We start from the raw sequence: 12967 nt of genomic DNA, 5'->3' as shown, positions 1-12967 counted from the left end.
TAGGCCAGAACTAGCAGTTACCAGACTGTGGAAACAGCGGACTTCTAACTAGAAATTGCAAAGCAAGATTGTAAATACTGCAATAGAAGCCAATATCGAATTATGTAAAAAGGATTCCAAAACTCATCCATGCAGAATGTCAGAAAAAGCTTATTGGAAGGATCCTGTATTCATCCATTTCTTCAAACAGCAATGAATTAACCAGAGTTAAGTGTGTTGATATGCTAAGGGAACACAAAGGTGAGGAAGCTAAGACCCTAGCCCCTTGAATCCTCAATCTAGCCTAGGAGTGCGCCCTACTGAATATGAGCAGGAGCAGTGTCAGAAAGAGCAAAGATCCCTAAAGGGTCTAACCCTAATGCAAAGATCCACTGTGACCATCATTTATCTGTCACTGACCTAGGCTATCCATCTCCATAACCATGCGGTGAGAGTGGTGGATGAAAACAGGTATGCCAAAGATGCCACTAAGTAACTGCTAATCTTTAGAAACAAAGGTGGACCTTCTTCTTCTTTTTTTTTTAAGTTTTTTACTTTATTTATTTTGAGAGAGAGAGAGAGAGAGAGGGCACATGTGTGGGAGGGGCAGAGAGAGAGGAAGAGATAGAGAATCCCAAGCAGGCTCTGCACTGTTAGCGTTGAGCCTGACGTAAGGCTCGAACTCAGGAACCCTGAGATCACACCCTGAGTCAAAACCAAGAGTCAGTTGCTTAACCCACTGAGCTACCCAGGCACCCCATAAAGTGGGACCTCTGATGCAATGGGCAGCACTATTGTTTTAAAAGTTCTTTATTTCATTCTAAGCAGCAATAATTCATATGAATACCAGCAGGATCTTGTGATACCTGTAAAACGTGGAATTTGGAACGTAAGTGATAAGCAGTATGTGATTATTACATTAAATTATTATTCAGTGTAGCAATATTTCATGCTTTTTAAAAATGCAGGAGTAATCCTTTTAAAGATTTTATAGCAAGGTGATAAGAACAGTGTTCTAAGTTGACTCTGGTATCACTAAATTATGCATTACCAAATGTTTGGTAATTGTCAGTTACTTAAATCCTAGACTGGGTTTTTCCAGTAGTTTTCAAGGTGACTTCTTTTTGTTTCTATTTTAATACCTATAAATCAAGGTAGGAGATTCTGAAATGATATTTGCTGCCTACTTCTTAAAGGTCTTTTGATGATTGGTGGGTTAATATCTATAAGCACACTGCAATAATTGCATATAAAAGAGGAAAAGACTTCAGAAGATTTAGGCTTTACTAGGGAGTTTTTTTTTTCCCCTGGGATCGTGTGTGTATGTGTGTGTGTGTGCACATGCGTGCATTTTTCAAATTCAAGAATATATTAGCACCCTTCAACCCTCTGGTAAGATGTTGTCCTCAATGAGTTATCAAAAGTATTCACTAAAAATTATACTATTTGTTACTTCCTTCAGAATTCTAGTGAGTAATGCATTTAAACTAATGCTCTGTCAAATTTAATAGTTGTAATTGCCTAATTATCTGCTCTAGTGTGATGGCGAAGCCTTTTAACATCTTGCTTCCCCCAAAGGAGAATGCATTGCAGTTTCTAGAATACTACCTTCCTCTTCTTTGGGGAATACTCAAGCAAATAATTCATTTTGCTCTCAGCTAACAAAACCTTATCCTCTTCCTCAATAGCTGGGTTTTTTTGGTTGTTGTTTTTTTGTTTGTTTGTTTGTTTTTTGTTTTTTCATTGTATGTCTTTGCCTCTTTCTTAGGTCTCAGGTATACAAAATGTTTTTAAGTGGATTAGCATTCATATTCATAAAATGTTGTTCCTCTGATGTTCTTTGACTTGGTCAATTACTTTTATGGTATTCCTTTCTAGTGGGCCATTTTCATCTGTACCTTCTTCAACATTACATGTCCAGAATCATGTCTTTCATTTTCATAATAATTAGCACTCTTCTTATCAACTTCTAAAGATTTATATTACTTCACACAATACAGTTAATTACCATACATGACCAGATGACCTTTGCATTAAGACAAATCAATTTTTAAGTGACTTTACCTTTATTTGCTTAGTTCAATTTTTGCACAATTTTAGCTCAGTGAACTTAGTATCTAATTGTAACATGCAAAGTACAGTTCCATGATGCTAATTTTCACCTCTGACCTTAAAACTGGGCCTCTGAACTTGATCTTTTAATATGTAATCCATTTGGGGATCCAATGTAGTATGTGCAACAATAAGACAAAGATGTGATTGACAGACAAAGATGTCACCCTGCACAGAGGATGCAGAATGTCTCTTTGAATAAAGGATATAGAAGATTAGAGAGACATGTCCCTAAAGCTAGAAGTAGCAAAGGGTGTGTCCAAACAGCTATAGAGCTTCCCAGATATTCCAAAGTTCTACACAGAGAAGTAGAAACTTCTAATAGCAGGTCTTCCCTATCATCAAGCAAAAGTCAGTCATTAGTGCAAAATCCCAAAACATACGAGTGTTAGCTGCTCAACAAGGTGATGCCAAGGTCAGTGGCTGGGAGAGTTCACTTAGACCCAAACTCAGGGTGATTTGAAGTTTCTGCTGTCATCTAACCTCAATTTTATATTTTTAGAGGGTCAATTCAGCAAGTAAATTCTTTTACTTTTCAAGCAGATATTAACATTGACTCAAATCACCCAATTTGGACAGTATTTGAGCACTTAAATACAGGCATACCTAGGAGATATTGCAGGTTGATTCCAAATCCTTGCAATAAAGCAAACATGGCAATAAAGCTAGTCAAATGAATTGGCTGGCTTCCCACTTCATATAAAAATTAGGTTTCTACTATAGTCTATTAAGTGTGTAGTAGCATTACACCTAAAGAAACAATGTATGTACCTTAACTAAAAAAATGGTTTAAGCCAAAACACGCTAACCAATCACCTGAGCTTTCAGCATGTGGTAATTTTTTACTGGCGGAGGGTCTTGTCTTTGATGTTGATGGCTGTTGGCTGACCAGGGCGGTGGTTGCCAAAGGTTGGGATGGCTGTGGCAACTTTTTAAAATAAGACAGCAATGATGTTTGCTGCCTCAATTGACTCCTCCTTTCACAAAAAAATTTCTCTGTAGCATGTGATGCTGTTTGATAGCATTTTACCCATAGAACTTCTCTCACAATTAGAGTCAATCCTCTCAAAGCCTGCCACTGCTCTATCAATGAAATTTATGTAATACTATAAATCCTTTGTTGCCATTTCAGCAATTGTCACAGCACCTATACCAAGAGTCAATTCCATCTCAAGAAACCACTTTCTTTGCTCATCTGTAAGAAGCGACTCCTCATCCGTGAAAGTTTGATCATGAGATTGCAGCCATCCAGTCACATGTTCAGGCTCCACTTCTGGTTCTAGTTCTCTTGCTCTTTCCACAACATCTGCAGTCACTGCCTCCTCTGAAGTCTTGAACTCTCAAAGTCATCCAGCTTCTTCCAAAATCCTGTTAATGTTGACATTTTGACTTCTTCCCATGAGTCACAAATGCTCTTAATGGCATTGAGAATGGTGAATCTTTTCCAGAAAGTTTTCAATTTACTTTACCCAGATCCATCAAAGGCATCACTGTCTATGGCAGCTATAACCTTATGAAATGTATCTCTTAAATAATAAGACTTAAAGGTCAAAATTACTCCTTGGTGGCAGAAAGTACATTATGACAGTAGGCACGAAAACAGCATTAATATCTTTGTCCATATCCATCAGAGCTGTTGAATGCCCAGTTGCATTGTCAATGAGCAGTAATATTTTGAAAGAAATCTTTTTTTTTTTTTGAGCAGTAGGTCTCAACAATAGGCTTAGAATATTCAGTAAACATGTTGTAAACAAACATGCTGTCAGTGAGACGTTGTTGTTCCATTTCTAGAGCACAGGGTAGATTTAACATAATTTTCAGAATGGCCAATCAGAAGTGATTTCAACTTAATTTTTTTAAATATTTTATTTATTTTTGAGAGAGAGAGTGCAAGCAGGTGAAGGGAAGAGAGAGAGAGGATCAGAAGCGGGCTCCACGCTGACAGCAATGAGCCCGATGTGGGGCTTGGACTCACAAACTTTGAGATCATGACTAAGCCAAAGTTTGACACTCAACCAACTAAGCCACCCAGACACCCCAACGCAACTCCAACTTAAAGTCATCAGCTGCGTTAGCCCGTAACAATAGTCAGCCAGTTCTTTGAAGTTATAAAGAAAGCCAGGCATTGACTTCTCTCTAGCTATGAGAGTCCTAGATGACATCTTATTCCACTCGAAGGCTATTTTGTCTACACTAAAAATCTGTTGTTTAGTGTAGCCACCTACATTCATCAACTAGATCTAGATAGCGAGTGGCAGCTTCTACATTTAAATAAATGTAGGAATTTAATATCTTTCTGTTGCATCAATCTCATTTATTAAAAATATATATATAAGATGATAGAAAATATCATCAAATTAGCATTAAGAACCAGCACAGAATTCAGAAAACATTACCCCAAAGGTCAAACGCATTATTTCAATAGGCAACATTTTTCCCACAATACTGCCTGGTCTCCACAAACACCAATTCTTAAAAGACACTAACACACTTAGAATATAGCATACTTTAATTGATGTTCTATATTCATGTCTTTCAGGTAACTCTCAGTACATTTATTTATTTATGTAATTTTTTTTTTGAGAGAGAGAGACTGTGTGTGTGAGCAGGGCAGGGGCAGAGAGAGAGAGAGAGAGAGAATCATTATCAGGTTCCATGCTGTCACCACAGAGCCCAACATGGGGCTCGAACCCATGAACCATGAGATCATGACCTGAGCAGAAGTCAAGAATCAGAGGTTTAATTGACTGAGCCACCCAGGCACCCCTCAATACTCTTTTAAATATTTCCCAGAAATGTTTGAACTGCCCCTAGGGATTTTATTTTCACTTAAATTTTTTTTTCAATGTTTTATTTATTTTTGGGACAGAGAGAGACAGAGCATGAACGGGGGAGGGGCAGAGAGAGGGAGACACAGAATCGGAAACAGGCTCCAGGCTCTGAGCCATCAGCCCAGAGCCTGACGCGGGGCTCGAACTCACGGACCGCGAGATCGTGACCTGGCTGAAGTCGGACGCTTAACCGACTGCGCCACCCAGGCGCCCCTATTTTCACTTAAAACGATCAGAATAAATTCAACTTTTGTGAAAATGCCCAAAATGTGAATGAAGCAACACGTATACTCTGACATTTTTGCATTTTGTGGTAATTGCATAATCATCATGGAAAAAAAACCAGATGAAAATCTTCTCTGGAACAAAGGGTCTCCTTGAGCTACAGGATTCCTATAGATTAAGGAGTCACAATGAACTCAGCACCAAAGACTACCAAGAACACAAGGCAATAAACTACCCTGAATATAAAACAGCAACAGATTTAGATTCCACAAGGACATCAGATATTGGAATTGTAAAATACAGACAAAGAAATACAGGATGTGATTGTAAAGATCAAGGAAAAGGAAACTATAAAAATAAGCAAATTTGGGGAATAAATACATACAATCAAAGTTATAAGGTAAATTTACCACAGACCTAGTTTTAAAAAGATGCGGGACCCACTAGATGAAGAATATTGTAAAGTACATAACTGACAAAGAATTCATATATGGAACAGAAAATTTAACGAAGAGATCTTGAGAAGAGACAATAGGAAAATAAAAAGGGTTAATTGGTATTTGGAAAACTACTCAACTGCATAAGAAATAAGGGAAATAAAATTCAAATAACAATAAAAATAGCAAGTGCTGATCAGAATGGGGAAATATGAACTTTTTTGCTGCTGTGTTTGCTGCTATTGGGTTGAACACGGATGCAGTCATTTTGGAAAAGAACCTGGTGGTTAAACTAAGCATGCCTGTATATTAAACTAAGCATGCCTGTATATTAAAACCTATTAATTTAACTTCTGTGAATGTGCCCCAAAGATACACACACACAGGTGCACAAGCATACATGATCATGAATGAGCATAATGCATGCTTATTTGGAGGGAAGGGTGGTAGTAATACTTTGTGCTTCAGTAGATTTTGCTCTTTCCCTTCTATCTTCCTTGTTTCCTTCCTTCTTCCCTTTCCCCTTCTCCATCCTCCTTATCTCCCTTCCTTCTTCTTTCCTGGTCCCCTCTTCTATTCTCCCTCCCTTTACTCTTAAGCTGTCTGCTTTCTATATATTGTACACAACTAAGTCATGCTGTTTGATTAGTTAACTTTTAGTATCAGAGTACTTGTTTTTTCTGCCTCCCTCCCTCAATAGATTGTGAGCTTCTGGAACAGAGATTGTACGACACCCTCTATGCACAGACATCGCCTAAGCATAGGGTCCAGTGCCTAGTGGGGTACCAATGCACAAATGTACAATGTACAGCTGCACAATGGTTCTTTACATAATATGAAATTGTTTTGAATAATGTGGCATATGTTTATGCATGGGATTCAGAATATTAGAAAGTAGCAGAAAGCTCTGCTTATTAAAGGTTTTACTTTCAAATATATGTTGCTTTGGCTCGAAAGCCAGTTAAGGGCAACTAGAAGCTCCCCTTAACTTCAGACTATGATTAAATAGTATATGCATTTGATTTCATGAAGCATTAATGTTGAATGTTTTAAATATAAAAAGCCATATCTGTAAACCATTGTAAGAACTTTGGCCTCTTTTACACATTTTCCTTTGTGTTTCAGAAATAGGAATCACTGTAGCCAAGTGATCAACCTAATAAAAAGAGAGTTTTTTCTTCTTTCCCACTGACAGTCCAAACAAAGCAACAGCCAAACTTCAGAATATAAGCTATTTAAATTGGAATATCTTTGGTTCAAAAGTGCCCCCAATAAGTAGAAGGAAAATAATTTCAAAATTTGATGTGTGCTTTGACAATATCTCGTTTCAGGGGAAAATAAATATGGAAAAATTCTAAAATCTGTAAACCTGAAATAAAATAAGAGGTGGCACAAAGCCTGTAAAATAAATTGTGGTCCTCATAAGGAAGACAATATATGACACCTCCTTAGATTCTGAACTAATAAGGATATCTAAAATAATGCATTTTCTGGGATACCTGGGTGGCTCAGTCAGTTAAGCATCCAACTCTTATTTTCAGCTCAGGTCATGATCTCATGGGTTTGAGTTCTGCATCCAATTCTGCACTGATGGTGGGGAACCTGCTTGGAATTCTCTCTCTCTCTGCCCCCCTCCTTCTCAGGCATGCACATGCTTGCTCTCTCTCTCTCTCTCTCTCTCTCTCTCTCAAAACGCATAAATAAACTTTAAAATAAAATAAAATGCAGCATTTTATTACAGTGGTTTTCAGTTCTCAGTCTCATGGAAAAAAATGTATAAGATTTTATTAGTACATTTAGTAAATACATACACTTATCTTCCCCAATAAGAGTAAGCTTTAAAACATTTAAAAAATAGAACTCGGGGCGCCTGGGTGGCGCAGTCGGTTAAGCGTCCGACTTCAGCCAGGTCACGATCTCGCGGTCCGTGAGTTTGAGCCCCGCGTCGGGCTCTGGGCTGATGGCTCAGAGCCTGGAGCCTGTTTCCGATTCTGTGTCTCCCTCTATCTCTGCCCCTCCCCCGTTCATGCTCTGTCTCTCTCTGTCCCAAAAATAAATAAAAAACGTTGAAAAAAAAAATTAAAAAATAGAACTCAATATCTTCTCTCTTTCCAGAAAGTAACATTAGCATGACACTTCATTTTTTTTTCTTACCATGGTATAGGTAACTAGGAGAACCCATAATGTGGTCTTCAACTATTAATCTAAAGATGAGAGACAGGATGCCTGGGTGGCTCAGTCGGTTAAACATCCGACTATGGCTCAGGTCATGATCTCACGGTTCACGAGTTCAAGCCCCGCATCAGGCTCTGTGCTGACAGCTCAGAGCCTGGAGCCTGCTTCAGATTCTATGCCTTCCTCTCTCTCTGCCCTGTCCCTGCTAATACTCTGTCTCTTTCTCTCTCTCCCTCAAAAATAAATAAAACATTAAAAATGTTTAAAAAAATAAAATAAAGGACAGAGACGGAGAAACAGAGTGAGAGAGTGAGAAAATAATCTCATCACACATTTGGGATATGGGACCCAACAGAACTAAATCCAAAACTTAAGTCAACAATGTACTGATTGTGCAACCCTGAACTTCATTTTCCTTATCTGTAACACAGAGAACATAATGCCTACCTATCTCATAATTACATAATAAGGATGAATTGAGAAAAACCATGTAAAACAACTAGCACAAAAATGCTTGGCACTTAGGTAGCTATTGATAAATATCACTACCATATTGCTTTGTCATTCCTACTAAATGAGGAGTAAAATGAGAGTATGGAGCCTCAATTGTTTATATTTTTAGTCTCAATGCACTAGTAATACAGTTCCTTTGCATATAGTTAGTATTCAATAAAATTTTGGTGAATAGCTACTTTTATATTGACATTCTTGTAAGTTGTATCTGGTAGCAAATTTATTTAAAGTCTGATTCAACATTAGGTTATATTCTAAGTGGAAGAAAAAAGATAATATCTGATACGCTGCATTTGGATATCTGATACGCTGCATTTGGATATCTGATACACTGTCATATAATTACTTACAGTTTTGAAGCCTGTAACCAAACGTCACAGTGGAAAGAGCAAGGGTCTTCAGAATTATACTTTAATTGCTGAAAGAATTTAAGTCCTTCGATTTCTCTGGGCCCAAGTTTTCTCATCTTTGTAATGGTGTGTATTCCCCAGGTGTGAGACTGATTAAATGAGACAATGTCAATAAAGTAGCTAGTCTAGTACTTGGCACATAGTATTTGCTCAACACATGTCAGCAAATCTCCCCACACTCCTACCATCTCTCAGTCTGTCTGATCATTTAGAAGCCAACTCATCTTTACAACATAGGAAAGCTGTCTGTAGTAGGGAAACTCAACCTATGTACGGTCAGCTAGACAGGAAGAAGTCTTAATTGAGTTGCATGAATCTTTCTGGAAGTAATCAGAAAATGAGGGGATATATGTCAATGACCCTCCTATTTACGTTTCACTCCACAGTGATCCAGATTAGCACATCCATCCGTCTGTTTGCCAACTCTATCTGGAAAACTCACTGGCACACCAACTACAAAAAAAGCCATGCCCTCAATCCTCAAAACCTGGTCTTTCCCCAGTGCATCCTATTTTAGGGAGTAGGAAGATATTCAATCCAAAGGTGCAAAGTAATATTTTACAATCATCATTAACCCCTACTTTTCCAGGTAGGCCCTCCACCTCCAGTATCTTATAACCCATTGAGTTTTCCCTCTAAATATCTCTTGAATCTGTCTACTTCTCTTCAGGTCCATCGCCTTTACCTTTGTCCAAGCTATCATAACGTCTCACCTAGAAAAATGCAATAGCCTCTTAACTGGGCTATTTATATTCACTCTTGTCCTTTTTCACTTTCTTCCCCAAAATTGTAGTGATCTCAAACAAACAACTAACAACAACAAAACTCCACTATGTGATATCTTTGTTTAAGACACTTAAGCTCTATCCACTGACATGATCCACAAATACCTACATTGTCTATCTAGACCGGGCTTATCTCCCCAGCAACATCTTCCGCCTCTTACTAGCATCCTACCTCACTCTGCCTTCTATTTACAATCAAGTTGTCAATGGCACCATACACCTTCTTGCCTTCAGGACTCAGCACATCTATTCCCTCTGCCTGCAAGGCTCTTTTTACTTCCCCTACATCTACCCTCCACCTATTAAATCCTATTCAGTCTTCAGAGTTTTTGCTTCAACCTTACATTCCCCAGAAAAGCCTCTTCTGACCTGCCAGACTAGATCTGTTCACTGCTGTTTTTCCAAGTCCCTCTACTTTTCTTTTGTAGCCTTATCATGGTTTATACTTACACGCTTGTGTGTTATTTGATTAACCCCCCCCCCCCCCTTCAATTTTAGACCCTAAGCTTTTTAAGCCTTTTTGGCTCACTGCTGCATTCTTGTCAGGCTCACCATTACCGGCATATCACAGGTGCTCAATAGTTACCAAATAAGTTAATGGGTGGATGAATATTAACTAAGCTGAGGTCATCACTACTCTTCGTTCATTCATTCCCCAGCCCCTTCTTCCCAGCCCCACAAAACATGGGTGATTTTTGTTTGCTTGACTTTTGTTACTCAGAGAAGAAAAAAATGAGAGCAGAGCATTGGAGAACTGAAGCATATGGTAGACAATAGATATCCTCTGCTGAAGTGAGATCTATAGGCGGTTGTAACTATAGTTATCAGGGAAAACAAAGGGTAAGACAGGAGTATGTTTTGGCCTTTAATAGTAGCTTTTATCTGTTGTTCTATTTTATTTTTGGTACTAAAACTTGGACTGAGAAATAGGTTGGGACTCAAAGCACAAATAGAGAGCCGAGACTCTGTCCTCCACTAGAAAGGAGAAACAAACAAACAAACAAACAAACGAAAACAAAACAAAACAAAACAAAACCAAGACAAGAATCTGTTTCCTATTATCCAGAAGTCAGGGAAGGTCCATATGAGCTTTTCTTATAAATTGTGGAGATTTAAGGTCAGTCTGTAAGGAGCTAAGAAGCCAGTATGGCAATTTAGAATTGAAATGGCAATGATGAAATAGATTTCGTCTCAGGAGCCAGTTCTGAACTATTAAGAGTGGCTTCTTAGAGATCTATGTTGCCAAGAATTCTGACACAACATCTGAGTCAAAGAGCCAAGAGTGCTATGATCAATTAGTGATGTGAGTCAGGCTTTGAATGAGTAGTGGTGGAATGCAAGTTAGGTATTAGCATTTACTCTTCAGAAACCAGAACGTGGATAGGAAGATGGTGTGGGGGATTGAATTAGCATTCCATTCATTCCCATTATAGGATTAAGAAATACATTTGGAGCTCAGTATCTGTTCCCTATCCAGGCCAAACATGCTGTCCATCATTCCTGATTAACAATTTGGAAATTGGCCTGAGAACTGTAGATATAGAAATGCTAAGTGGTTTCACCCAAGATATTTATGAGAGCTCATGACAGGGTTAGAAGAATTTTTATTCCGGTGCCTTATCTTAATCAATATGGTCTCATTTTAAATTCACAACCTGTGATGTAAAAATACCTGAACATGTTTAATGAGATCAATTAAATATTTAGCTTGACATTGTCAACAGGAAATGGAGCATTTGCATGGAAATAAGCACTGCTACCTTTACTATTCTAAGTAATACACTGCTCTGCAGTTCAGTTTTCTGGTCACACTTATGCCACAGTAAATGCCTCTGGAGATAATATCAAGTCTGGCCACCCTTAGGGGAAGGTGAAGACTGAGTACGCCTAGTTTGCATTATTTATTTTTTCTTATTGTGAAATCCAAGCTCAGAGTTCCTTATCAGTGTTTGTTGAAATATACATTAAAGGGTTTACTGAAATCTATCTACTTCCACCATCAGTTGTCACTGTGACATTAAGTATGTAATGAATGTCTATAGATTCTCCGTGTCAACCCAGAAAGCACACACATACTGTTTATAAACTCATTTTCTCCCATCTGCTGCTGTTGTCTTACCTCTGCTTTAAGATATATAAGTTGCTGAGAGTTGTGTGGGCGGAGTAATGCGTGCAATGCCAAACCACCTACAAGCTGTAATATATCACCCGTGTCTCTGGGGGTCCAACTCACTAATTACTTCTCCAGAAATATATAAGAGGTCACTTGCCTGCTACCTTTCATCATTACTTACCCACCAACAAGACTGTTAAAATGGCTGTAAAGATACCAGGAGAAAATGAGTGAGGGGCATTTATAAAACCTGGAAACCAACTTCATTGGTAACAGCCCAAATCAAACTCCAGGTATATGCAGTAAATGGGGCAGGGAGAAATCTGAAAAACAAGATAGTGGGAAAGAAGAGACCAATAGGGAGAGGAAGGAGGTTTGCACCACCCCTTGAAAATGTATGGGGTTGAAATATTAAAATATTATATATATATATATATATATATATATATACACACATACATACACACATATATACATACTAGGGGTGCTTGGGTGTCTCAGTTGGTTGAGCATCAAACTCTTGATTTCAGCTCAGGTCATGATCTCAGGGTTCCTGAGATGGAGCCTCATGTCAGGCTCTACACTGACAAAGTGGAGCCTCCTTGGGATTCTCTCTCCCTCTCTCTCTGACCCTCCTCCACTCACACTTTTCCTCTCTCTCTCTCAAAATAAACATTTAATATACATAGTATATTTATATTTATATACTAGATTTACATAGTGTATATTTATATACGAGATTTCTTTATAATCATTTGTAAACTTTGCAGCAAACTCTTAGCTCTCTGCTGTGTTTAAAACTATGGTATAAACACGCATGATTTGTATAAACGAAGATCCTAAAATCCTTTCGGTATAATCTGGTAAATGCTCTCTCCTGCTTTGAGTTGGATTGGGGGATAAAATTGAAGATGTCCACCCCTGGTTTTCAGTGTCTAGAGCTCATTCAGACACTGAAACCACCAGGGTTGAGCAGCCTTATTGCCCATTCACAGTTTCAATCCATCTGTAGCTATTCTAGCATCTCTCTCCCCACCACTGGCCCCTAAACACCTGGTTCAAATGTGACTTTTCTTTCCTTTCCAGGTATATGTGGAGAGGCAATGAGGGGATGGTGATAATTTCATTGTTCTATTTAGGGGATATGGGAGGAATTCAGATTTATGTCATACTAAAATAAAGAGAATAAAGATATCAAAAGTAAAAAAGAAGTAAAAAAAGGGAACTTCTCTTTTCATGCTTATGAAGCTAATTTGCTCCTGAAAAATAAAAGGAAAGTTAGGCCTATTCTACCTTAGAAGTTAGAAAACCAAGGCACACAGAGGAACATTTTTCTTTGTTATCTCGGTAAGTCTAAAATGCATATTAAAAAATAATCTCCAGAACT

This window comes from Prionailurus bengalensis, chromosome C1 (genome assembly GCF_016509475.1).
Source record: "Prionailurus bengalensis isolate Pbe53 chromosome C1, Fcat_Pben_1.1_paternal_pri, whole genome shotgun sequence".
NCBI classification, from domain to species: domain Eukaryota; kingdom Metazoa; phylum Chordata; class Mammalia; order Carnivora; family Felidae; genus Prionailurus; species Prionailurus bengalensis.
Note: the sequence above shows the minus strand (reverse complement) of the source record.